General features: G+C 38.2%; 1 protein-coding gene across 2 annotated transcripts in view; it reads left to right on the top strand.

Annotated features, from left to right (window-relative positions):
- The first annotated feature begins 7,685 nt into the window (after positions 1 to 7,685).
- Positions 7,686 to 24,561, top strand: part of cdh5 (cadherin 5) — a 67,648-nt gene continuing 50,772 nt past the window's right edge. Inside the window, exon 1 of one of the 2 annotated variants that reach the window (XM_004553496.4) lies at positions 7,686 to 7,840. The gene's annotated coding sequence lies outside the window, so the exon portion shown is untranslated. Of the gene's footprint in view, positions 7,841 to 8,336; positions 8,455 to 24,561 lie in introns of those variants that run through there. The other variant, XM_076891466.1, reaches the window with a different exon arrangement.

Genomic DNA, 24,561 nt, shown 5'->3' on the forward strand with positions numbered 1-24,561 from the left:
TTTCTAAGGAAAAAATTTAATGTATGCAAAACCATAGTGTGAATAAAAGTTATGAAAATTGATCCTTTATTTGTCCAGGTAAAAGTCTCACAGAGATTAAAAAGAAACCTGGCCATGAGGGCAACACAAAATACAACGAATATAACATATAGCAATATAACTACAAACATCTGAATAATATGAAATAGCACATCTTTACAAGAGCAATTCACATTATTATCATGCTGCCCAACTGCAAGCTCTAGATTTGGAGCTTATGAGGGAAAAAGGGTAAACAATGCATGATTTCTAATGTGAATCAACTGATTTTAAGCTAAAATAGAGTCACAACAGTAGTGGACAGCGAGAATGTTTTATGGTGCAGAGATAGTAATGGGTTTATTGTCAAAACTGGTGACACCAGACGAGCAGAATTTTCCCTGATTGCCCTTGATTCTACTCTCCTGCAGGGAGGAAGATTACAGCCGAGTCCACACATCTCTGACTTTTCTGTTACCTTTAAAATGTTCTCATGCTGTGTCCGAACTCTTATTTTGGCCTTCCACTTCAAGGAGACAATGCCCGAGGCCATTAGAGGGGGCAAAGGGTTTCAGGTTCAATCTGTGGCAATGAGTTTGGGGTTGAAGGGCAGAGGTACAGCCTTGACTGGTCACTAGTCCATCACAGGGTAACACAGTCTTATATCCACACCTACAGTCAGTTTTGAATCACAAATTAACTCAAGTCAAAAGCATGACAGAGGAATATTAGAAACCAAAATGATATTAATCAAATTCTACGTTCATAAAAGTGCACAGAAAACTGAAAAACATGCATTTGTCCTCCCACACAAGCTTAATATTTGCATACAGGAAGGGACTGCATACAGATATATTTTTGAAACATGGATAAGATTTATCACTAAAGCAGGTTTACCCCGAGCTACAAATTGTATTGAAAACGTTTGTCCAGAAGGGGGCAGCATTGGGATTCCAAAGTATCTTGCAGTGGCAGGGCTTTAAGGGATTTGGGGCCAGCTTGTCAAAGCAAGTTTATCGTGGATTTTCTCAAACTGCGGTTAGGAAAAAAACTGAAAGAAGAAGAAAAAGGATGAAACAAATGGCGAGAGAGTCTAGTTTAACTGCTTTTTCAGTTTTGGAGAGAGAAACATTTGGTTCTTATTATGAGAAAGAAAGTCACACAGCTGGTTGCACTGGTTATCATTATGTTTCTTGATCATGCTGGGTCAGTGTGTACTCAAATTCAAACCACTGAGGAATTTGAGTGGGTGGAGCTGTACCGTCCAAATGTACTTAGAATTATTATTTTCAGCTGTGGATTTCATGTGATGGCCTGGAACAGGCGATGCATTTTCTTTTGATAATATTCTTGATCGATTTATACGTTTATGGATTTGTTCCCCCCAAAAAGTCTTCCCATGTAACAGTTCAACATTCTCTTTGATAGATTAAATTAAAGGATAGTACAATTAGTTAATATGAGGGCGGTGATGGGAGGGAGGTAAAAATGAAGATTATTGCCAAATCGTGGGAATCATTGTCCCATCATGGAAGAAGTTGACAATGTAAGTTTTGTATTCAAGGATGTGAATGTGCATCTGCACATGTGCTGTGATATCAGATTAGCCAATACGTCTGGAGGCTGATGATTACACAGCTTGATTTTCAGAGTTAGTCATGATGCACAATGTGGACTTTCTGTGAAAGAGGTTGTTTTTTCACTTATGTTAATTGCATCTGGTGTGTATGAGCTGGTTTGTGTGTGTGTCTATGCAAGTACTGAACTGAATCAATGCAATGTGTAGTTTCTGATGCTGCGACCCAGTAATTCTTTAATCTCATTCACATAAACTGGATCAGCATGTCTTCTCAGGTGTCAAAGCATAGGGGTGGTTTAAGTGATTTGGAGACCTCAGGCAGTCAAACACTGAGCTAAGTGCCTGTGGGTTTGTATATGGGTGTGAGCCACACACACACACACACACACACACACACACACACACACACACACACACACACACACACACACACACACAGAGAGAGAGAGAAATCTGTGAATCTTACGTTTTAACATGACAGAATCATCCCACCCTTGAAAAAGTAATTTCACTGAGACTGAGTGGCTGACTTTGCAAAATATGACGTGACACAACCCCCTACATTCCCTGCAATTTACCACCACTCTGCCAAGACTCGCTGCCATTACAGCTCTGCTGGAAACTCTGCCTCTCTACTCACATTTCACACTCATGGAAAGAAACAAAAACTATTTGCAGGCAATGATTTTCAGGGAGAAAATGCGGAAAAGCTTTCTAAGTCCGCGCAGAAATGTACCCTTTCTTGTTAAAAACAAAGATGTATAGACTTAAACTTATGAGGTCTTCACTGATTAGCAATCTCTTAACTCTAAAGCTAGTTTTTCTTCATTGCCTTTAGAGGTAAGGAAGCACTTTTACACATTTTACACATATTACTTTATTTATTATGACGATTACTCAGCGAGGACAGTCAAGATTATAAACTGGAGTTAAAAGATGTGGACATGTTGGCTTTTGAGTTGAATAAAGAATCATTAGTTGTTCTTTTTAAAACATTAAACTAACTGAAGCATGAATATGCCAATAGAAACAAATCAATTATATATTTTAAAATTTCTTTGTTGTTTTTACTATTATCCTTTGTGAGATGATTGGCTTTAAATATTAAACCCTTAAAAGTGTAACATTTTAACTATGTGATCAAATGTTTCCCTGCAACCGTTCACATTCTGAAACACTCTGCACAGGAGCTGCAGCAGCTGTTTCAATGCACCAGAATTTACTTAAGCAAACATTTCCCTGTCTGGTGCCACTGAGAAATTTACTTAAGTAAACATTTTTGCACCCGTGCTTCTTATGAACCTCTCCTGGTATGATCTAATATGAAAAACAGTATAAAAAAGTGATATAGTTTAGTAAAACGTAAGCACTTTCATTGTAAACTACAGAAAAGGCAGACGACATCTCATTTTTTGCTTTCTTGGTCCTTTCCCTGCAGCCAAACCAGGGTTTTCTACCTCTTTCTCCAGGTAGGTTTTCTTGTTTCTAGCATTTCCTTTAAAATGCTATATTTAGTTTCACATACTACTCTTGTAGGAGACCCAAATGCAGTACACAGGAGATAGAGGTTGCAAACAAAAAGTGAGCTTTATTGCTGGTAGCAAGTCCAAGAAAAACTCCAAATGAGAGGAGAAACAGAATCCAAAAAACACAAGGAAGCAGAAATAATGTTGGGTCAACACAAGAATCAAACATTTAAAACTAACCTGTATTCCTCATAACTGGGATCTAGATTCCAGACTGTTGCCACAGATGCTCTGGCAAATGAAGGTGCAATGCTAGAGCAGGGATCCCAACCTTACTGCTGCAGTTTACCTTTAGCACCAGCAGGATTCTTAAAGTAAGCTAAGGGCAGCTCTTAGTTATATTTTATGCAGCCTTTGAGTACTACAAGGAAAGAATGCACCACTGTACATTTCATTAATTTCACATTATACTATGACAATGCATTGCTGAATGAAACCAGGAGAGCATTTCTATTTACTTTCATTTCATGTTGCTCCAGCTGTTATAGCTCATCAAATCTTCTTCAGCTAACTCACTATTGGCTAAAATGACTCGTTAGAAAGATGAAACATGTTTGATGCGTGTGGATTTTCCCATGTGGCCAACTACATTTGCACTCCAGTCATCAAAACTTTAGCATTGATTCACAAACACACACACACACAAACCAGTGAATTACTTTAATTGCTTTGTCATTGTTGTTTAATTTAGTGATAAAGGACACTAGTGCCCCAGTGAGGGTAGTCATTCTCACTCATATCTAATATGTTGCCAATACACGCCTGTGTGGCTGCTTTTGAGAGTATGTTGACTTCTGTATACCTGAAACATCTTATCATGTGTGTCTCCATCACATTCCATGGTGATCATGCGTGTTTATATGTGTGGATTCACTTTATAAGTATGTAAGGAGAAGATGGTTGTTGAGAAAGTGTATTTGTTTTTTTTTTTTTGTGATGGGTTGATGTAGATCAGAGTGGAATAACGAGATTAGCTGTGTGTTGATAATCCTCTTGTCAAAGTCCATCCCCTCACACTAACACATGCGCACGTACCATTTTATTACCGTCTCCTTTCATGATGTCTTCTCTTACCAGCCATGTTGCTTCTAGTTGTCATGTTCAGCCTCATCTTTCACAGTTTATGCTGATACACTTGCTTTGCTGCAGCAGACTTAAGTCAGAATTTACATGTTAAAAAAACAATAAGTCTGATTTGTCTCAGGCAGGTTGTTGTTTACTCTAATAGGCTTAAACATTTCAAAGTTTCAGACTCATACTCTCCCACATGCCTCTCAGAAATTCCCAGTTTTACATACATATCACCCAATGTTTAATTCTCACCCTGCAGGAATAAGAGACACGTGTTTAAAATAAATAGCAAAAGCTGTCTGCTTCCCCTGAAATGTCTTTTCTTACGAGTTAAAAATAATTCCCTCCATGGTCTTAAGATGCATTAATTTTAATATGAATGGAGTGTCAGGTACATAGTGTTAATATTCATTTTCTGTACAAATAAAGAGATGGTTTCATGTACTAGCACTCACTCAATGGAAAATCAATGTAACCGTGAATGTAATCAAGGACAAAAAACGAATAACATCGTGGATTTGAGCCAAGAGTCTGCATTGGAAATCTTCCACCGCAGTTGAAAGGTTCCTTCCACAACACTTTAAATCCACTTTCTTAGCAAGCGGTTATTGGATCATTTTTTCTGCCAACATTTAAAGAAACTATAATATTACTGTTTTGTAAGTCGGTGATTCTGCTGATGATTAACGATGAGCGTTGTGGTCAAGACAAGTCTATTAAAGGCTCTTGGTTCCCTTCAGAGTCAGTATGGCCCTTTTACATCTGGGTCTGGTTTACAGCACAATCAGTAACTGAGCTGCAGTGTCATGCATGTGAAATGAAAAGAAAACAGTGCGTTTAGTCAAATTTGGTCAAAAATATGAGTGTTTGAAGCATAAAGAGTATACAGTTCTCCAGCAGAGAAGTGGATTATGCCATATGACTAGCTTTAAAACTGTCTCCACCATGAAAGCTGGAATCCACTCTAACCACTGTGAATGGATCCCAGCCCTCAGCTTCACAGAAATACAGAAAACTACAAAGTTTTTACAGCACGTCTTTCACTGTCAAATGAGACATTGAGATCTATTTCTGGCATTTTGCCTTTATTGGATAGAGACAGTGAGAGAGAGAGACAGACATACAGAAGGGAGGGAAAGGTGGGGGGCGTTCAGCAAATGGCCCAGGAACTCTCTGCAGCAAACTACAAAGTGAGCTAAGGAGGGATAACACATTTTTAAGGAAAGCATCATTTTAATAAGCCATCCTTGAATTGTTCTGGCATTCAATAAAGTATAAAAAATATGTTTAGTTTTTTCCAACCCATCTTGTTTTTCTTCTAACTTCATACCACCAGTGTTAAAGATGTACCTTCTTCACTAGATTAATTCTTTCTCCTTTTCTTATTTTACACCCCCGATTTTTTGAGACATGCTCAGATTCAGGAAACAATCAGAAATGAACATTTCTGTCTATGTCAGTGTGTTTGCTATTGCCAACTTGCTTAAATCCTTTAATGCACAGGGTCACTTTTCCAACAGTGTCTCAGGTTGCAAACACACAGTCATTTAAATGTCAGCAAAGGGGTTTACTTTTTCAGTTTAGACAGATATATTTCATGTTTATACCATTTTATCTGCACACAAATCACTGGAACTTATCATAGAGTCACACCTACTCAGCTCAAATTAGTCTGCGTAGTAATCACAGTAATCACGTTGTGGCACCCATTTCCTTCTCTCCAGCCCTGGCCTCAGCAGCTGAATGACAACATTTTCCAAGAGAGAGATATTCCGCCTTCCTGTGTTGGAAATTCATCCAGCAAGGCTGAGAGTCTTGAGATTACTATTTGGATGCATGTTGACTACTCAGAGTACAAATAAGGATAAAGAATATACAGCTCTGAACTAGGGCTGGGCGATATGACCCAAAATTCATATCTCGATATTTTTTAGCTGGATGGCGATATAAGATATACATCTCGATATTTTTTTAAGCCATAAAGTAAGAACAAAAAGAGAGTTCTTAGTCAAAGCTGTGTCCCAGATGTCACACAGGCACTTTTATTAACATACAGCACAGATGTACATGAAAAATTACTCAAAATTAAATTATGAGCATTCATTAAATAATGCTCCATAAATAAAAGAAAACAAGGTTGTTTTTGTGCTAAACAAAGAGCTCACAATTGTGCAGTCAAAATGTAAACTAAAAGACGCTGAGCGTAATAACAAAGACAGACAGATTTCACAGCTGCTCTGTTCCCAAGTTTTACTGTGTGACTGATAGCCTGGAGTTTGAAATCCGCTTCATAACCACGTCTCTTACAGGTGCCATTTATGGTCCTTATACACACACAATACGGTAATATTACGTTGATGCACAGTACGTATCACTCCGCGAAGCTCCTCGGTAGCCGTAATGCGCCGACAATCTATCAAGCGGTGCAGCTCCGTAGCTTACCAAAGTCGTACTCAAACATTTTTGACAGATTGCTGAGCGCCGTGTACCACATAAAATCGGTTCGCGGCCATCAAGCACAACCAGAATTCATACATAAGGCGCGCTATCAACTTTTGAGAGAATGAAAGGATTTTAGGGTTAGCGCTGTTAGCTCGTTAGCGCGGTTAGCTCGTTAGCATGTTTAGCTCGTTAGCACGTTGACGCCGTCCAGCCCCACGCATGGGGCGATGCGCAGTAACTCGTTAACGGAGATTTGCCGTGTCCGTCTTGTCGCTGCCTGCACGTGAAGCGATGGGGGAGGAGGGGGAGTTGTCTTCAGTGAAGGCGAGGCGGAGTAACGTTGCGTAGAGACAAAAGTGGACGAAAGAGAGGCAAACTTGCGGCTCCACAACTATAATTATAACGTAACATAGACTATATCGATATAAAGGATATTGTCACATCTTATATCTCGTATAAAATATATCGATATGTTTCAAAAACTCGATATATCGCCCAGCTCTACTCTGAACTAAACCTGTAACCCAGGTGCTTTATGTTTCTGTGGCATAAAGCGAAACAGATACACTTTTAGAGCATTTTGTGGAACCATGGGACAGTACCTCCACCACTAAATGCAGCAGCATGTCTTTATATGACTCAAGATTTTTGCACAATAATGTAGACCCCTTTATAGTCTTGTGAGCCTGCACAAACTATCTGGTCATTTTTGTGGGAATAACAATTTTAGATTTTCATCAGTGTTGTAAAGCTGAACTTTGCAACACTGCAGTAAACTATGGCAAACAACACCATCTTCCATAGTTACATAAAAGCCATTTCATAAATGATCATGTCCTAAATAATCAAAAATATGTGATTTAGTTAGTTGGTGATTATTACATCCTTTGTACTTTCAGTTCAGGCATTGCGTGTCTTTAAAAGGTTATCTTCAGGCAGAGAACTGTTGTGGTGTCGAGTGATTGACAGAAAGCAAAAAGTGGCTTAATGAATGTGTGGATGGGAAAAACTCTCAGCAGAAACCTGCATGTTTACTATGATGGTTTACTTAACTCCAGAACTTGTCTTTTAATATTAAACAACAGCAGATGGCTTCTGAAGGGAGGAAAACAAGCCTCGATATCTCCCGCTATGCCGAATGTGTGCAGGCACCGAGAGGAACAACGCAGAGGCAAAGGGGAAAACTACAAGTCTGGCACAAATAGTGAGTATTAAAACGGTGCGATATTCATTCTGGAGAGAAAGTCCTCGGTGTTCACGGTGTGACATTCTCACACTCTGCTGTTTGTGTTTTAAAGCAGTCGACAGAAAAAGGCAAGGTTTCAATCAAGAAACACGCTGGTCTGATGGAGAGAAAGCGAGTCATGCGAAACCACATGTTTTAAATGTTAGTTAATGTTGTTTAGCTGTAATTTGAGGTGTGTTTCATTTCCTGAAGCTGTCACTCCTTCTCCAATGACCTCACTCTTAGAGTGCGCTTGCATTTGAGGCCCTTTTCGAACATGAGGCTTAAGTGGCCCCAGAGACCCCGACACCATGTAATCACACACACGCACACACATATGTACCCTGAAATTTAATGATCATGTGAACCGCATTGAAAATGTGTGTGTGTTGCACTGCGTGAATGTGTGTGCAGACTAAACACTGACCGACATTGCTATTTTTACTGATTAGAGGTTGTTCATAACGAGACCTATTAACATCAGACCTTAAAACACATGCACGCACCAAAACTTCAGATTCAGTCGGCAAAAGGCAGAGCAAGAACATACCCGCTGGCCAAAGCAAGTGCTTGTAATTGTCACGGTTGAAAAGGTAAGTGACTTTTTTTTACATTAAATTTTTTACTTGAGTTTTTTTTCCACTTGGTTGTTTTTAAATACAAATTGAGCGAAAACGTTTACCTTCGCAAACATATTCAGACACTTTATCTGGTCTTCTCTGATTGTTCGCCTTTTGAACTAGTGTGCAGGCATACATATATAATACTTTCTATCCTACAGTGGTGTTTTGTGTTTCAGTTGTGAGCACAGCTGGACAGCGGTGGCTGTGTGACAGTGATGTTTAGTGGAAAAGTGAGCTGAAAGTGGTAGTGTGTGCTCGGGTGTGGAAGAATGTGTTTTTCATGTACTTGTCATGTTTATATGCCTTCCACAGATAGGCATATGTATTTAGGAAGGCATCTGTGTCATTTTTCATTTATCTCTATTTCCTTTCATCGACCCTTTTCCTCTTTAATGCTTTGCATTCATTATTAGGTGCATTCTCTTTGTTACTATTTCTTTCTTTTTAATCTCGTATATCTTATTGGCATAGATGATGGCCAAAAATGAGTAATATAATTTTTAGATATATACGACTACAGTGGCGATTCATGTTATTAAGGAGAAGAACCTTTTCTAGAGTTACCATTTTATACTGCTGCTGTCAACATCTAGAGAGAGGAGAAGGGTCAGAAATGGGATAAAGCGCTTGGGATTTTTGCATTTGATGAATTTGCTGTCACCCTCTCTATCTGAACAAATAAGCCTTTATTATCCAAAGAAAACTGTGCATCTTCAAAATATAAACTGAGGAACTGAGTACATGTGCTGACAAAACATCACAGTTTTTTTTAAAGGTGTTAAAATCCTAGGAGCTGGCATGTTAGTGTTTGGTGTGAACGTTAAACCAGGAAATTGAAAAGGGCAATTTATCAAATTCAGAAAAGAGTCAGGAGCAAGGGAGCAGTCAGTGTACAACAACAATCCAAAATCAGGACAAGCAGGTAATCAAAACAAAAAGAGTCATTAGCAATCAGGAAGACAAGCAAAACCAAAGATAAATGTCAAGCTGGAAAATGTGTGCATGCTAAGTGGAGGGTGAGGGGCAGATGTGAAGGCAGGTCATGATCAGGTGTCCACTACATGATTGGATCTACGATTACACAATTACATACATGATATATTACATATTAGATACACGATTAAAAGCTGCACAGCATGCACTGCAGTAGTTTAGCAAGGTTCACCTTTGCATGTGGGGCTCACCATTTTCAGGAAAAGAATGTAAAAATCATGTAAAGAGACAATGGCAACTGAAGCGGTGTGTGTGATACCAGCTGTCTAGTGTACTCTGTGTCACAGCTTTACATAACTGCACCAGCAACATTATTTTTTTTTCTCACCGTGCCATGTCTATGTATATATATGAGCAGAGAAAAAAAACTCAGGTGAAGGCAAGTGCTTTGTACATATATTGGTCAACAAACAATTGGCTGTAATGTAAAACCTATTTTTATTTCCACCCCGAACCAATGTTTGTGTTGTCTGCCCATAATCTCGGCAGACAACACAAATGCAGGAACTGCCTTTTTCAGCTAAGAAACATCTCCAAACTGCGAACGTTTTTGTCTAAATCTGAGTTAGACATGATTATCCATGCTTTTATTTCTTCTCACTTAGATTACTGTAACAGTCTTTTTCTCTGTTTGAGCAAAAAGAATCTTGACCGTCTCCAGTTAGTCCAGAATGCTGCGGCAAGGCTTTTAACAAAGACACGAAAAAGAGAGCACATTACACCAATTTTACGATCATTACACTGGCTTCCAGTACATTTTAGAATTCATTTTAAAATCTTAGTCCTGACTCTTAAAGCTTTGAATCATGATGCTCCTATCTATATTTCTGATCTTTTAGAACCTCACACTCCCTCTTGCAGCCTGAGATCATCTAATCAAAGGCTGTTGGTAGTCCCACGAACACGTTTTAAGACCAGAGGTGATAGATCTTTTAGAGCGGTGGCCCCCAGGTTCTGGAATTCTCTCCATCTTCACGTTGCCTGGATTGTATTTATTCTTTTGAACATCATCTTAAGACTCATTTATTTAGATTAGCTTTTGATTAGATTTGGCTTGTATGTTTGATTGTGTTGGTTTTTGTTTATTTGTTTTATATTATTGTGAAGCACTTAGTGGGTTTTATCCTGTGAAGAGTGTTGTATAATTCAATAAAATAAAGTAAAGTTTATACTGTATAGTCTGAGCCTAGCATTATACACACTGCAAAATTATTCTAAATATTTGTGCTGGTACAGTTCATCTAACATGCAAGTAGCCTCACCTAAAGTTAAAGCTAAAAGAAGACCAAACAAAGTGAATCATATTCTTAAACATTACAAGTGCAAAGAAGCAAGAACAAGCCAAAATGTCTCACTCAAGCTTCACGTCTCAAATTGCAGGCATCAGAGAGGACAAGAGCACACCCAGCTACAACGGCTGACTCTGGGCCCTTCTCTAAAAACAAAATTTTTGAACTTTATTTCAACAAACGGGTTAAACAGATTCAGATTTAAATTAAAACATATGCAGTAAGTTTCCTTATTTCGATGTAATAGTAATAACATGCATGAGGACAAATGTTCTCACTTTTTAAAACCATTTGGTTGCCTTCAGGAGAAGAAGCTTCCAGCAATGTTAAGTTAGGGCTTTAATCTGTCATTTTACCTTTGAACCAGTGCACCAACCCTTCAATGTGGCACACTTTACAGACTCAAACCTGGAAACTGTTAAAGATGTTCTTGACAGTGCTTTATGATTGATCTGATAACCACATACATACAATCACAAAGTGGGCAGCAGCCTTGAAAAATTCAAATTATGCCAACAATCTAGATCCTCTTAATGATGCTAATGTCATTATTTCCATGGAAGATTAATGAGAGCTATTTATGGCTCATTAATCATATCGAGAAGGACTACAGATTAAACTGTTAATCACACATCAAATACAACTGCTGCCCCCTGGGCAATAACTAAATCCCCCTGGGCGTGTGTGTGTGTGTACATGTATTACCACTGGAGTTCACCAAATATCTCCACCTGCTGCTATTGTGTCCTTCTGTCTTACTTTTATTTATTTATTTATTTATTTATTTAGTTAGTTATTTTTGTCTGTCTTCTCATTGTGGCTGACTGATCTTCTGTGTCTTATTAGCCTGCAGTAAAGAGTCACTAGCTCAGAGGAACTGGGCCACGGTGCTGAAATCCAATCGTTCCACTGAATCCGCTTTCCCAGAAATAGTGACTTGGTGAACTCGTTGCTTGGCCTTTGCGTGCTAAATGAATACTGCCCTCTGTCCTCGGTGCTCCTCTTTGCTCTGGTAGCTCTGTTTTATTTGTCACTAACTATCATTTATCTGACTGAGCAGCATGTCTGCATTTTTCTGCCTGTTTTACATCCAGGCATTTTTATAATGTTGTATCCAGAAACAACAATAATTGCTTTTTTGGTTGTGCATTGTTGGCTGAGCTGTTCATGTGGGTACAAATGACCACCAAACCAAAACGTATTTATCAGTATTTGGGTGACAGGCACCCCTTCTCCATGAACAGGCAGATCAAAGCTGTTGTGGTGCCATGAAGGAAATCAATATAATTTACATTGATATGGATACTAGAAGGTCAGAAAAGGTGTTATCATCCAATCTGACCTATTCAAAATGTAGAATCAGTGATCAGATTAGAAAGTAAACCAAGAGATCTCTTGCAGTCATGTGAAAAAGTGCAATGAAAACCATCATCATTTTATTTTAGCAAGCTTTCTAACATGTGGTTTACATTATAGTACACAGTTTTACTTTAATCACTAACCAAATCGTGTGTGAAAAGAAAACTATGGAGATGAAACTTAAATCCAAAAACTTGATCCAAGCTCAAGTCTCCTGGGTGAAAGTCATCAGATTCACTTAATTGTGAAACTCGGTTCTCAAAAAAGACTTCCAGACATCAGCACGCATTCCCGTAGAGGTGCTCAGATAGAAACCTCCAGTCCAACAATGAAGCAACTTTTACAAAAATACAACTGAGCACAACAAGGCTCTGTATTGTAAAATGCCACGTTTATTGTGTAATACACACTTTGGGCTTAAACAAATTTAAAAGCTGGAGTTTTCCTTTAACTTTAAAATCTTTTCACTTATAGTTTTAACAATCCTTCATCTTCGGATGATGAAAAACAGGATGCAGGTCTCACTATACTTGCAGCACTTTATTATAATCCCATTCCTGTGTTTCTTTTTTGTGGTGGGTGGGGGTGAGGAAGAGGATTTTATGTAGACATTAGAACTGGCTTAACAATATAACAATCAATTTTCTGTTGTTGTGGGGAAAATGCAGCTTAAGCTGCAATCATAGGAGCAGTAGTGGACGATAGATGGGGTGAGGGGGCATCTGGACTGCAAAACCAGAGAAAGATAAAAAGAGACAGAAAGGGATTTCCCATCCCTTTCTACAGAATCTGGGTGTTCCTAATAACAAGCTTAGACCACCCCCCTTCACTTTTCCACTCCTTCTTTTGGATATGAGGGGAGATCATCCCACTGCGCTTTAAACACACACTCTGCTCAGATTAAAACACACACGCACACCAGATGCTGTTGTTGCCTGGGGTAAAGTCGATGTCAGCCACCCCCTCTTTCTCATGTGCTTATGAGTGGATGTGATTGTTTCATACCTGAAGGCTTTTCCTGACCTTTTCATGATGGTAGTGACTGAGAATAATGACACTCCGCACACTTTTTGAATAATTGGAGTAACAGGATAAAGATTCTGTGGTCCCTGTAGCACTGGGACGTGATCTTGGGAACAAAGGTGTAAAAACTTTTATACACTTTCTGCATATGAACCATAAATAGCTCTCATTAATCTTCCAAGTCTCCTGCCACACTCAGATTGTGTGAAGCTGTATTTTGGCACAAGAGGAAAAAATTAAGAATACCAATATGCTCACCATGTAAATGCTCCAAAATTTGAGCTGATATAATACATTCAACATCTCGATTCCCTACAAAATCTGCACTAAAAACAAAAGTACATCAATGACCAGTGGCAATTTCATTAGTTTGCAAGTAAACTGAATTGACTAAACAGGAGATTAAAAAATGCTGAGAGCAGGTTTTTGATCACCAAGCACCAACTTAGTGTGCTAGTATTTGACTTAAGGCTACAGAAGAAAAATGCAAATACCAACCTTTTTTTTTTTCAATTTAATGTTTGTAATCTATCCGAAGATGAAGATTTATGTCTATAATTATATCTTTTGTGCTGGTTTATATTTTTTAACCATGGGGTGTGAATCAGTGAATGAGGTGTGTTGTATAAAGCACTTTGAGTCTTCAGGAGAGTAGAAAAGTGCTTTACCATTTACCATTAGTGAACCGACATTAGGAGGATTTAATCTGCAAAGATGGCGAGAACAGAGTTGAAATTGAAATGCAATATGCATGATACAAACTGTGGATGAATGCACCATATCAGTCCTCGTTGTGTGTGAGTTGCGCAAAATGTTATCAAAGGCCATCTCTGGCTTGGAGAGCACATTTTGAGAAACCTATAGGTTTAGAGGTGACTCAACCTGGTACTTTATTTTCATGAAGAGAGTAGCTGTAAATGCCTTTTATAACAGAGTAATAATAAACAACCATAATAATAACAGGAATATTTTACTTGTGTACACTAAAGTTTCAACTGCATGCCAGTGAAAATCCAAACTCTTTCCAGTTGGCATCATCAGCACGTTTTACATGAACTTTTGATCTGGAGTCCAACAAATCACTACAAGCACACATGAGCATGAGAAAACCTTTCACCTCTCACGCCTCCATCTGGTCGCAGCCTTTGGACACAGACTGCATCGTGCCTGCTTCGGCAGCGCTGTGAACGGAGTGTGCAGTCGTCTTAACGGCCCTCTGCTGTTGGTGATGGGACTCTAGGGTTGTTATTGTGCTGCTGTTTTTAATCACACACATGTTGTGAGGAGGAGGAAGCATTGCTCACCCTGAACTTTGCTGACTGCTTTTAAACTGTGTGGAACTGGGACATTTCTTGGAACTTAGTTTCTATCTCAGATTTTACAGTCCCTGCTCTGCATGAGCCAAACCTTTGATTATGTTATTATTGTGCAAGATTCTGAAAACTTTCCACTTTACTTTCATTTTAGATTAAACCCCTCAGGCTAGTTTCCTGACCAAAAATACAAACATGAAACTAATGCTAACTAAGCTTTGGTATGTCTATTTCAAGCTGAATTGCATAGCTGTGTATATACGTACTTAATTTTTTTTACACACCAAAACCCCCAAGAGGGATTGTCATGACTGCATAAATGCAAAGCCTTTATAAAGTAAAATGCATTAACTCAGAACCGAAAGAAACAGAAATAGAGGTGAGGATTTGTGTAAATGGGGTGGGACAGAAAGAGGATTTGAAAGTTGGGCTTGAAAGCTGTCACTGCTAAACTCTCAGAGAATCTGTTTGGGACTGAATGTCCACATAATGGAGTTTCAGTACTGGATTTGCTTTCCAGCATTTGTACTATACAAAAAGCAAAGCAAAGTTTGTACCCAAAGTACCCAAATTGGTCACCAGTTTTAAATCTTTATCTGGTTACAGCACTCAGGTCCAATGGCTCTATGGCACCTTACCTTTTTCCTGAACAATTAATTTTGGGAGCTGTTGAAAAAGCTGATGATGTCCCTAACTATTGATTCTAATCAGGAAACAACCTCAACATGGAAGTGCAGTAATTTTTTATACAAGAAAAAAGCCACAGCTAAAGAGCAAATAACATAACTAAGCTGCAACTTAATTTTTTAAACCTATTTATAGGTTTATGGGTGCATTATTTGGATAGGTAACCATGTTGACTGGCAGATAGATGCCTACACAGGCAGCTGTAGCTGTCTGAGATGTCTGCTGCCTTCACTTTATGTAAATTCAAGTCATAGAATTGGACTGTGTTTGTGCTGTTTGAATTTTTATCTGAAAAATAAAATGGTTTACTATGTAGTAACTCACAGTCCAATAAGTCTGTGCTTCTTACAGTGTCATTTAGCATTTATTAGCCGGTATTTGTGTCTTAGCAAATAATTTTAGCCAATAATAACTTTCGCCAGTGGATACACTTATCTTAGCAACATTAGTAGCTTAAATTTAAGCCAAAAATCTTTGCATTTCATCAAAGGATAGCCACTTCTGGCTTTAGAAAACCAAGATGACAACTGCTATACTCCTATAATAGTGAGTGAATGATGTTGCAGTGGGTACCTCCTTCTTTTATATATAGTTTGCAATTTGAATAACTTAAAATGATTATTTTTCTTAAACAAACAAGTGGCAGTAGATGAAAATTAAGGAATCATTTTCAATTCAGACTGTGAGTCTGGACCAAAGTGATGGCTGGTCACATTTGCTAGAATCACTAAAATAAACATTAGAGCCTAAATATACTAGAAGAGGCATATTAGACTTTTTTCTGTCTTATGGATATGAAAGAAATGATTTTCACCCAAGAGACTGAACTGCAATACTATTTTAAAAAGGTAAACTTATTGGACTTTGCTTTCTCCATTACACTAGTCTCCCTCTGTTATCACTTCTTCTCCTGTATTTGATTCTCTATTTATTATAAACTGATTTATGGGTGAAATTGAAAGGTCAATATTTTATGATGTTCACTAAACAAGAAAACAAGAAAACTACTAACACTGGGAAACTACCATATCCAGACAGGAAAGCGTGACAAAAAGTAGACAGAAAGTATGTAAGATAAGAAATTAGCTTTTTATTCAGGCACTTAAAAAAAAACTTTAACTTGAGTTGTGTTTTAGCAGCTTATCTCTTTTATAGTAATTTTCTTTAATCACAGAATAATTAAACAACTGAAGAACATCCTGGTAATTTATTAAAAGGCAAATGTTTTTCTTTATCTATATCTACTTCACACTAACCAGCAGAAGCCAAAAAGCATTAATTCCAGTGGTGTCCACACTAAAAAACAGCGAAAATATAGGCAAACGCAATGAATTAGTGATCTGAACTCAAACGATGTACACTGCAAATACTAGACATTGCATACACAGAAAGAAAGTATGCATTATGTTATACATTAGACTAAAGAAAATAATTTAGACTTATAGATAGACTCATAAAGTTTTATCTGCAGCCAGAAAAGTGTGATACTACCTAAACTTAATAGTAAGACTCGAGATGTGCAATAAAGCAATGACATGATTGACAGTTAGGCTTTCTCCGTGTCCTCCACTTTCCTCCCACATTGTTATGATAAATGGAGATTCTATATAGTTTATGTGGATATGTATGTCTATCTTTTAGGCCTGTGATGGACTACTGTCTGGGATCTACTCAGCCTCTTGCATCATGTCTGTTGGGATATACATTCCAGTGTGCTAATTATACTTCATAAACCTGAAATAATTATTCTGTTCATCTAATTTTAACTATTTGTTACACAATTTCGTCAAACTACATTCCCCATACCCCAACTACAATTTAAACCACTTTATTCTTCCGGGTTCCAATGGTTACCAAGCAGACAGATTCATGCACCTCTTATGATGGGCGAGCCATTCCCTTTGTTCCCAGACTCTGTTCTGTCTGTGGAAGGTATTAGGATTGAGGAGGTCGTCTAGTTATTCCTTCCATTGTCCAACTATGTCCTGTATTGAAGTCAGCAGCATTCCATTCCCACTGCATGCAGTGTCAGCAAGAAGCTGCTTCCCCCTCCTGAGTAGTGTGAGTTTTGTCAGAATCACTTAAAAGCTGACTGAATGCCTTGCTCTAAGGAATTACCAACTTCTTCCAGACGCAAGCTTGAGGCATTGATAGACCTGTGCTCCACAGGCCCAGAGTGTTGGAGTCGACTGGACAATTCAACGTCATTCCCATGTTCACACACATTTCACATTGTCACAGCTCAGAGAAGAACAGGCAGTCACTGGCAGTTTTGGGAAGGTTACTTTTAAAATGTATTCCACTACAGATTACAGAATACATGCCCCAAAATGTATTTTCTAACGTATTCCGTTACGTTACTCAATAAGAGTAACGTATTCGGAATACTTTGGATTACCTATTATATTATCATGCTTTTTACAACTACATGAATGTACTATTGCTGTGTGAATTATTACTATTACTGAAGGATACCTGCCATACCAATACCAACTAGATTTAAATATTAATATAAAATGAGTAACAGTAGGGTGGACATTAGGTAAGGCTGCACTTTTTGCAGCAATCTCGTATTGAAAACTATTCCACGCGTATAGAAAACAGGTCCGCGGCTCCGAAGTCCGAACCGTAGTAAAGGGACCTCTGGCTAATACGTCGGGTTCGTGTCGGGCTCGTAGCCAAAAACTAGCTTTACTTTGTTGTCTGGGTCAACTTTGCTAGCGAGAGACAGAGAGAGGCGTTGAAAGGCTGCTCCAACGGAACTTATTGTTTCGGAGGAAAACATGAACACAGTGTACAGTCGAGTCTTAATAGCTTACTTACAACTGGGCTCGTCAGATATTCTTTTTGGCTGCAGTGGTTATTATTATATTTACATGCTTCCATCTCCCGCTTCTGGTCAGTGACATCTCTTACTTTTCGACTCTCCTTTTTCTTCCTCCCTGGCGCTCACAGACACATAACGGGTATGGCAGTCCATTCTCCCTGCAGCACAGATTACACTGCCCATGAGGCTACATTCTTTGGGACTATGCCTGTAACACTCATATTAAATAATTTTTGTGAATACTTTTTGAAAAATATTTCTTCACATCATTATGTGGGCCGCAAGTAGGGGTGACATGGGCCGCGGGATTGAGATACAGGCATTAGAGCCTCTCAATGCGTGTTTTGCTTGGGGTGTGGAAACCAAAAATAGAGAGGGCATAGCTGAACATATGATACAGGAAAATACCGCCGTGTAAGCCCTTTATTTCAGCAAAGTAACTGTATTCTGAATACCACCTTTTTAAACGGTAACTGTAACGGAATACAGTTCCTCGCATTTTGTATTTTAAATACGTAACGGCGGTACATGTATTCCGTTACTCCCCAACACTGGTCACTGGTTAGCTAGTTCTTGAATCACAATGGCAACTTCAAGTGCTGCTACTGAATAATTATTTATTCAGTAGCGATTCAGAAGAACACCTTCTCCAGCATGCTATATGACAAGCAGAACCGGATAACTGGATGTCCGGTGAGAAGTGCCTTCTTTTACTGAAACATTGTACTGAAACGTTGTGGACCACCACTGCTTGTTCAGTCTTCTGCCACAAATCATCAACAGTAACTTGCAGGCGAGTAAATGTCCTCAACGTGATGTTACCAGTGTGAAATGCTTTGGGCCGAGGAATTTTTCTACTGTGTGGGGTCACACTGACTTCCTACTATTGAAACAGTAGCAGCATGCAACACACACACATGCAGAGAGCACTGTGAAATGCCGTAACCTCTGTCTTCCTGTTGAGTTGATGGAAACTTCTGACCAGTGCAGCTGGATAACTACTTTACGTCACTTTAAGTTCACTGTAAAAACTCAACTCGATGCAGCCACACCTTGGGAATATTTTAAGAACTCCTCTGCAATTTCCTCTACTGCCACTTTTGAGGGTTGAAGATAAAAATTAAAATGAAAACAGTAAATTAGCAGCTAACCATGGTCATCAAAACAATCTCTTATATAGCGGCTTGTCTTGAGATCAGTGCAAATCAAAGTGCTACAGAGAAGACTAATGCTAACAACATAAGAAGACAGAGCAAATTAAATAAAAATCTAATAAAAAGACAAAAATAAATTAAAATATATTGCGATTTAAAGCTCACATAGACTAAAATTTGTAACAATAATAGCAATAAAAACGAAATACAGCAAAATAAAGGAGTTTAAAATAGAAACCAGTTAACATTAATGTGAAAAAATAAAGTAATACTGGATAAAATTAATTAAAATTGTCAACTCAATTAGGACCCCCCCCCCAGGCTAACAAACAAACAAAAAACTTTACAACTTTGATACAATGCACTGGTAAATGAGAAAAGTCAGTAATGTCTATAAGAATATGTTATCAAAAGTAAAGCTGAAGTGAAAGGTTCTAATTTTTAACACTATCAGATGTGACCAGGATGAAGCCATTGTGAATTTTAAGTATTTATGATATCTTATTAGTATATTTTGATATGTTTTTTGTATCACAGCCAAGTTTTATAAAAGATTTCTACAATTTAAGCAGCATGTTGTTAATTTTGTTCATTATGTTTTTATTAGAGGTTCAGCCAAGTGTCTTCAAAGATACTTTTAGTACAAAACAACAAATCAGAGGAGCACTTGAAAGAAGTGAAGGGTTGTTGCTATGGAAACCACCAGCAGGAAGGACTGGGGAGACCTGATTAAGGACTGGCTAGATCAGATTAAGTATTGTTTCTATTATCTCACTTGGCTCACCCACATGCACAAGTGGACACGTGCTCATACGTGCGTCCGCGCATTACACACACACACACGCCATACATGTTCACACTGAAACACAAACAAATACACACAAACACATCACTCTGTGGGACTGGTTTTCCAGATGTGAGCAAGGAGGAAATCCTTTTATGGAAATTATTTTTGATATGAGCCTCAGTTCCCTAAATGGGAATCTAGATTCAACTGTAGTCAATATAGCCAGCCAGCTGACTGGTTTGTTACGGTAAATGTCGTAACATTTTATTCAGTCTGAAAAGTATTTGAGGTTTTTTTTTTTTTTTTACCTCTGTGACTAACTTCCTTTTGTATACATTGCAACAATAACATGACCTCACTTCAAAGAGCAAAGTGTAATTAGAAGAAGATAAGGTTTGAGCTGAGACCTCTTGGTGTTTTTATCAGTTATCAGAAGAGGAAGTTTGTTTGTTCATTTATTCATCACTGTCATAAATAATAGTGTTTTTAAAAAACACAACAGAATTTGTAAAAAAAATGCTGCGTGTATCTATTGTTTTCCAAAAGTAACTGATAGCGTTTTTAAGAGTTTACCTTTCTTTGTCTGTAGGTCACCAGACTGGCCATGTTCTTAGGAAATATGATTTACTAAGGAGCAGTAAAACTGCTGAACAACGCGGTCTCAACACTTTGAAATCACACATGAGATATCTTATATTCTTAAGGTGCCATAAAAGATATTGGACATGTTCCATGTCCCAGGTATAAACCTTTATTTTATTTTATTTTATTTTATTTTATTTTATTTTATTTTACTGTGACAATAGTAGTTTGAGCCTCCCATATTAAAGGTCTTGAAGTATGCTCAATCATACAGGTAAGGTCTGAGAAAACTGATTCTGTTCATCTGGATGTTATATTCGAAATGCAACATCCAGATGAACAGAATCAGTTTTCTGGGATTCCCATATGAAAACATCAGTTTTGACTAATGCCAAATATATTTTTAAAAAAATTCAATAAAATGCGGTAAGCTGAGGTAGTTCAGGCGTCTCACTATAATGCTTCCTGGATGGTTTTTTGGTGACGTGTTTTGGGCATGTCTACCTGGGAGGAGACCCCTGGGGAATCCCAGGACTCTCTTCCGGATGCTGGAGAGATTATGTACTTTGGCTGTCTAGGGAACGCCTTGTTATTCCCCCAGAAGAGCTGGATCCAGTGGACAGGGAGCAGAAGCTCTAGGAATGTCTGCTTACACTGCTGCCCCTGCCAGTATTAGTATAACTGATAGAACAATTTATTTTGCTTGGATATAATTTAACGATGGATAAGTTAAAAATGATTGATTCACAGCATTGATTTGTCCAGATCCATGTTGTTCTCCTATAAGACTTATTTAACTGTTGCAAGAACATCTGCTAAACACAGCTCAGATATAACGCTCATTAAATCACAACGCGCACTGCTCTCTTTCTAGGAGGATTCTTCATTGGAAAGATCTGTAGATTAGTGAAAAGTGGATTTTTATTATAGTTGCGTTGGAATTAGGCAAAACAGAAACTATTGTCCTTCAGAAGGGAGAGGCTAGGCCATCTGTGTGAGCTGATGTAATGCCTTGAGTGAAAATTAGCTCGAACTCGGTGCCATTACCTTTAGATTTGGGGAAACCTAGCATCAGAGAAATTTGTAGAATAAAGCTTTGTAGCCTTGGTTTATTTATTTTTTAAATAGCCAATTTTAAAAGCTAAACCTGGATCGTTTCCTTACCTTAACCACAAACTGTTTGTGTCTATCCCTAACTAAATGTGAACAGTGAGCGAAAGTGAAACTTTAAATTGGGCCCAAAAAAGCCTCAAAATACAATCTCCCATCTACATGCTTATAATGTGACCTGTTTAACTGAAAATTGCTTATAACTGTGGGCAAAAACAAAAAATTATTATTTTTTTTATTTCTGAGGAACTTTCAAAGGAAGAAGTGACTGGTCATATACATCAACATTACAGAAATATGGACTTGAGAAACAATAATCAACAACTAGATGGCCTGATTAGTTCCCCTGGGCTCTGAGGGCAACAGCAGTTTTTTTTTTTTCTTTTTCTCCAAACAGTCCTCGCCACAGGGGCTCTAAACCTGCATGTAGCCCAAACCTACTCAAACCTGATTAGTCAAGCTCAAAGTGTAAAATACCTTTGCCTAGGGAGTCTGTATATGCACACACAGTTGTGGTCAGAAGTTTACACACACTCGTCATGGTCATAAATGTCATGGTACTTTTTGGTTTTATATAAATCCTTTGAACTTTTGTTTTTCAAAGGTGGACTGATTGTAGGGTATACATCTTTAATGATTGATAAAACAAAACAAAAAAAGAATTGCACGCACAAATTTGAGTTTATTTGGGATTTTTTTTTAGGTTAAGCCTAGTTCAAACTAGGCTCATATATACATATACACCCCCACCAATATATGTTTAAATGTCTTTTAACAAGTTGCAACTTGTTAGCCTACACCTACGTTCCTAAACCTACGACCACCTGTGTGGATTAGAGAAAAGAAAAAATAAATTTAAATCTGTTGTTCTGTACAACATCGCCATCTTGGAAAAAAAGAAATGCCCAAAATTATAATGGCAATTTTTAATTTATACATTTTTCAACAAAAAGTGGTTAGTTACGGCCACAGGAAGAGCACTACATTTAAAGCACTGCCTAGTTGAGTGTAATGTTTCAGTCTTTCTTATCGTCCCTTGTTGATTTATGTGGATCAAACATTGCACCAAATATTTTTTGCTTTTTGCAAAAGAAATGGTTTTTTTTTTCCTGTATTTTTTTTCCTAACCCCCTCTTTTCTCCAATTGTCTTTGACATGGATTTTTGTCCTGGTGGCATATTGAGCTTGTGTGTGTTCTTGCATATCTTGGTGTATTTGGCAGGAGGCTACAAGGGCAGTGAGAGCAGGAGTGGGGTTCTATGATGAAATTCAGTGGCAATTTGAAGTCTCCAATCATTGAACCATGTGAGAAAAAGAGGCAAAGGGGAAAGCGAGAGAGGTGGAAAGACAGAAATAGGTGGGAAGAGACAAAGAGAATGAAGAAGGTTTAGAGGAAACAGGAAAGAGGTGAATAGAGCCTAAGTAAAGAGAGGGAAAAGGTAGAGAGAGAAAGACAATTAATGGCTTCATCACACACATTTAACTGAGAGACGACATGAAAGCGTTGCCTCAGTCTGTTTATTATACAAAAACAGTGTGTGTGTGTGTGTTTGTGTCTTTGATTCCACAGTTGCATCTCTTGCAATTTTGTGTGTGCGCGTGTGTTTTTGTGTCTGTCAGTCTGTGTAATTACTCTCATTCCTTTCCACACACTATAGCTGGAGGTTTTGCCAAGTTGACATTCAAGCTCTTGTGATAAACAACTCGGTCAGATTTGTTTGGCTTGCATGGTGCTCTGTGTGCTTCTAGGGAGGGCATTTGAATCGCATTCAGTAGGGGGAAACACAGCGATATGGAAGAAAAATATCAAGAAAAGGCATGAAGGAGGCAGTTGTAGAGTCTGGGCACTAGTTAGCACCGTTTGGCAAGGAGTGATGAGAGGTTGCATCATCAGAGAGAGAGAGGGAGAGAGAGACGGAGGGAGATCACCTACTGGAAGCATCAAAGCATTTTAACCTTGATGCTCTCTGTATCACAGCTGGATGGCTGGATGTCAAAGAAAATCACACAGTCTGGTGACCTTGAAAACAAAATCATTTGCATTTTTACCTTTTAACACATTTAGCGGAGGTTTAGATCCAGACAGACATACAGTAATCCCAATAGTACAGCATTGCTCCCGTGGTACTGCAATATTGCTATGCCTGTGGCAAAATGATTAAAAAGAATAAATAAATAAGGATGCCTGTGAAGCAAAGACGGAAACACACAAAAGCTTCATGAATATATAAGAATGCTAAGTACTTATTATGTGGCAAATATACTGTGGATGTTTAATACTAAGCAAAGGCAACCAAAATATACCTTCGTCATATAGATCCTTTTTTTCTCTTTAAATAGCATGAGACATGCAGAATGTCTCTAAAGATGCTTCATTTTCAAACCAAAATGCAAGAGGAATACAAAAAGGAAGCGTGCAGAGCATGTTTATTTCTCCCTTTCTGCCTCAGGCAGTTTAAACTGAACACATTTTCTTTTGCACTGTGAGTTCATTTGAATTCAGTCATTTGAAAAGATAAAGTCTTTCTCTGTCACTTTTTTTTCTTTTAAAAGCAGGAGCTCATTCTTTTCACCTTGTTTGCTGAGCGCTACCCAAAATTCAAACAAAGCAGAATAAAACACATGCCAGTTTCACGGTTCTGCATTTTAATACTCTATGCAGCAGTGTGAGTTGGTTGTCTATTGCCTCATTTCAGAAGTTGAGCATCACTCCGTTTGCCTGTAAACAAAGTGTTGATATGTGCTGCTCACTGGTGCAGTTGTAAGATTTTGCAAGTTCCAAGTGAAGGATTTTCAAATACCTTTGATTAAAATAATGCACAGGCAGAATTGTGGTATGGAAAAGCAGCTATGGTGTAGTTGACTGCTATCTCACACTGTTGTTATGACTGGTTATTTCAAAAGCTGACTACAGTTCCAGTGAACTCTCAGCCTTTCTGTCACAATGAGGCGG

This window comes from Maylandia zebra, linkage group LG13 (assembly GCF_041146795.1).
Source record: "Maylandia zebra isolate NMK-2024a linkage group LG13, Mzebra_GT3a, whole genome shotgun sequence".
Classification (NCBI taxonomy): Eukaryota; Metazoa; Chordata; class Actinopteri; order Cichliformes; family Cichlidae; genus Maylandia; species Maylandia zebra.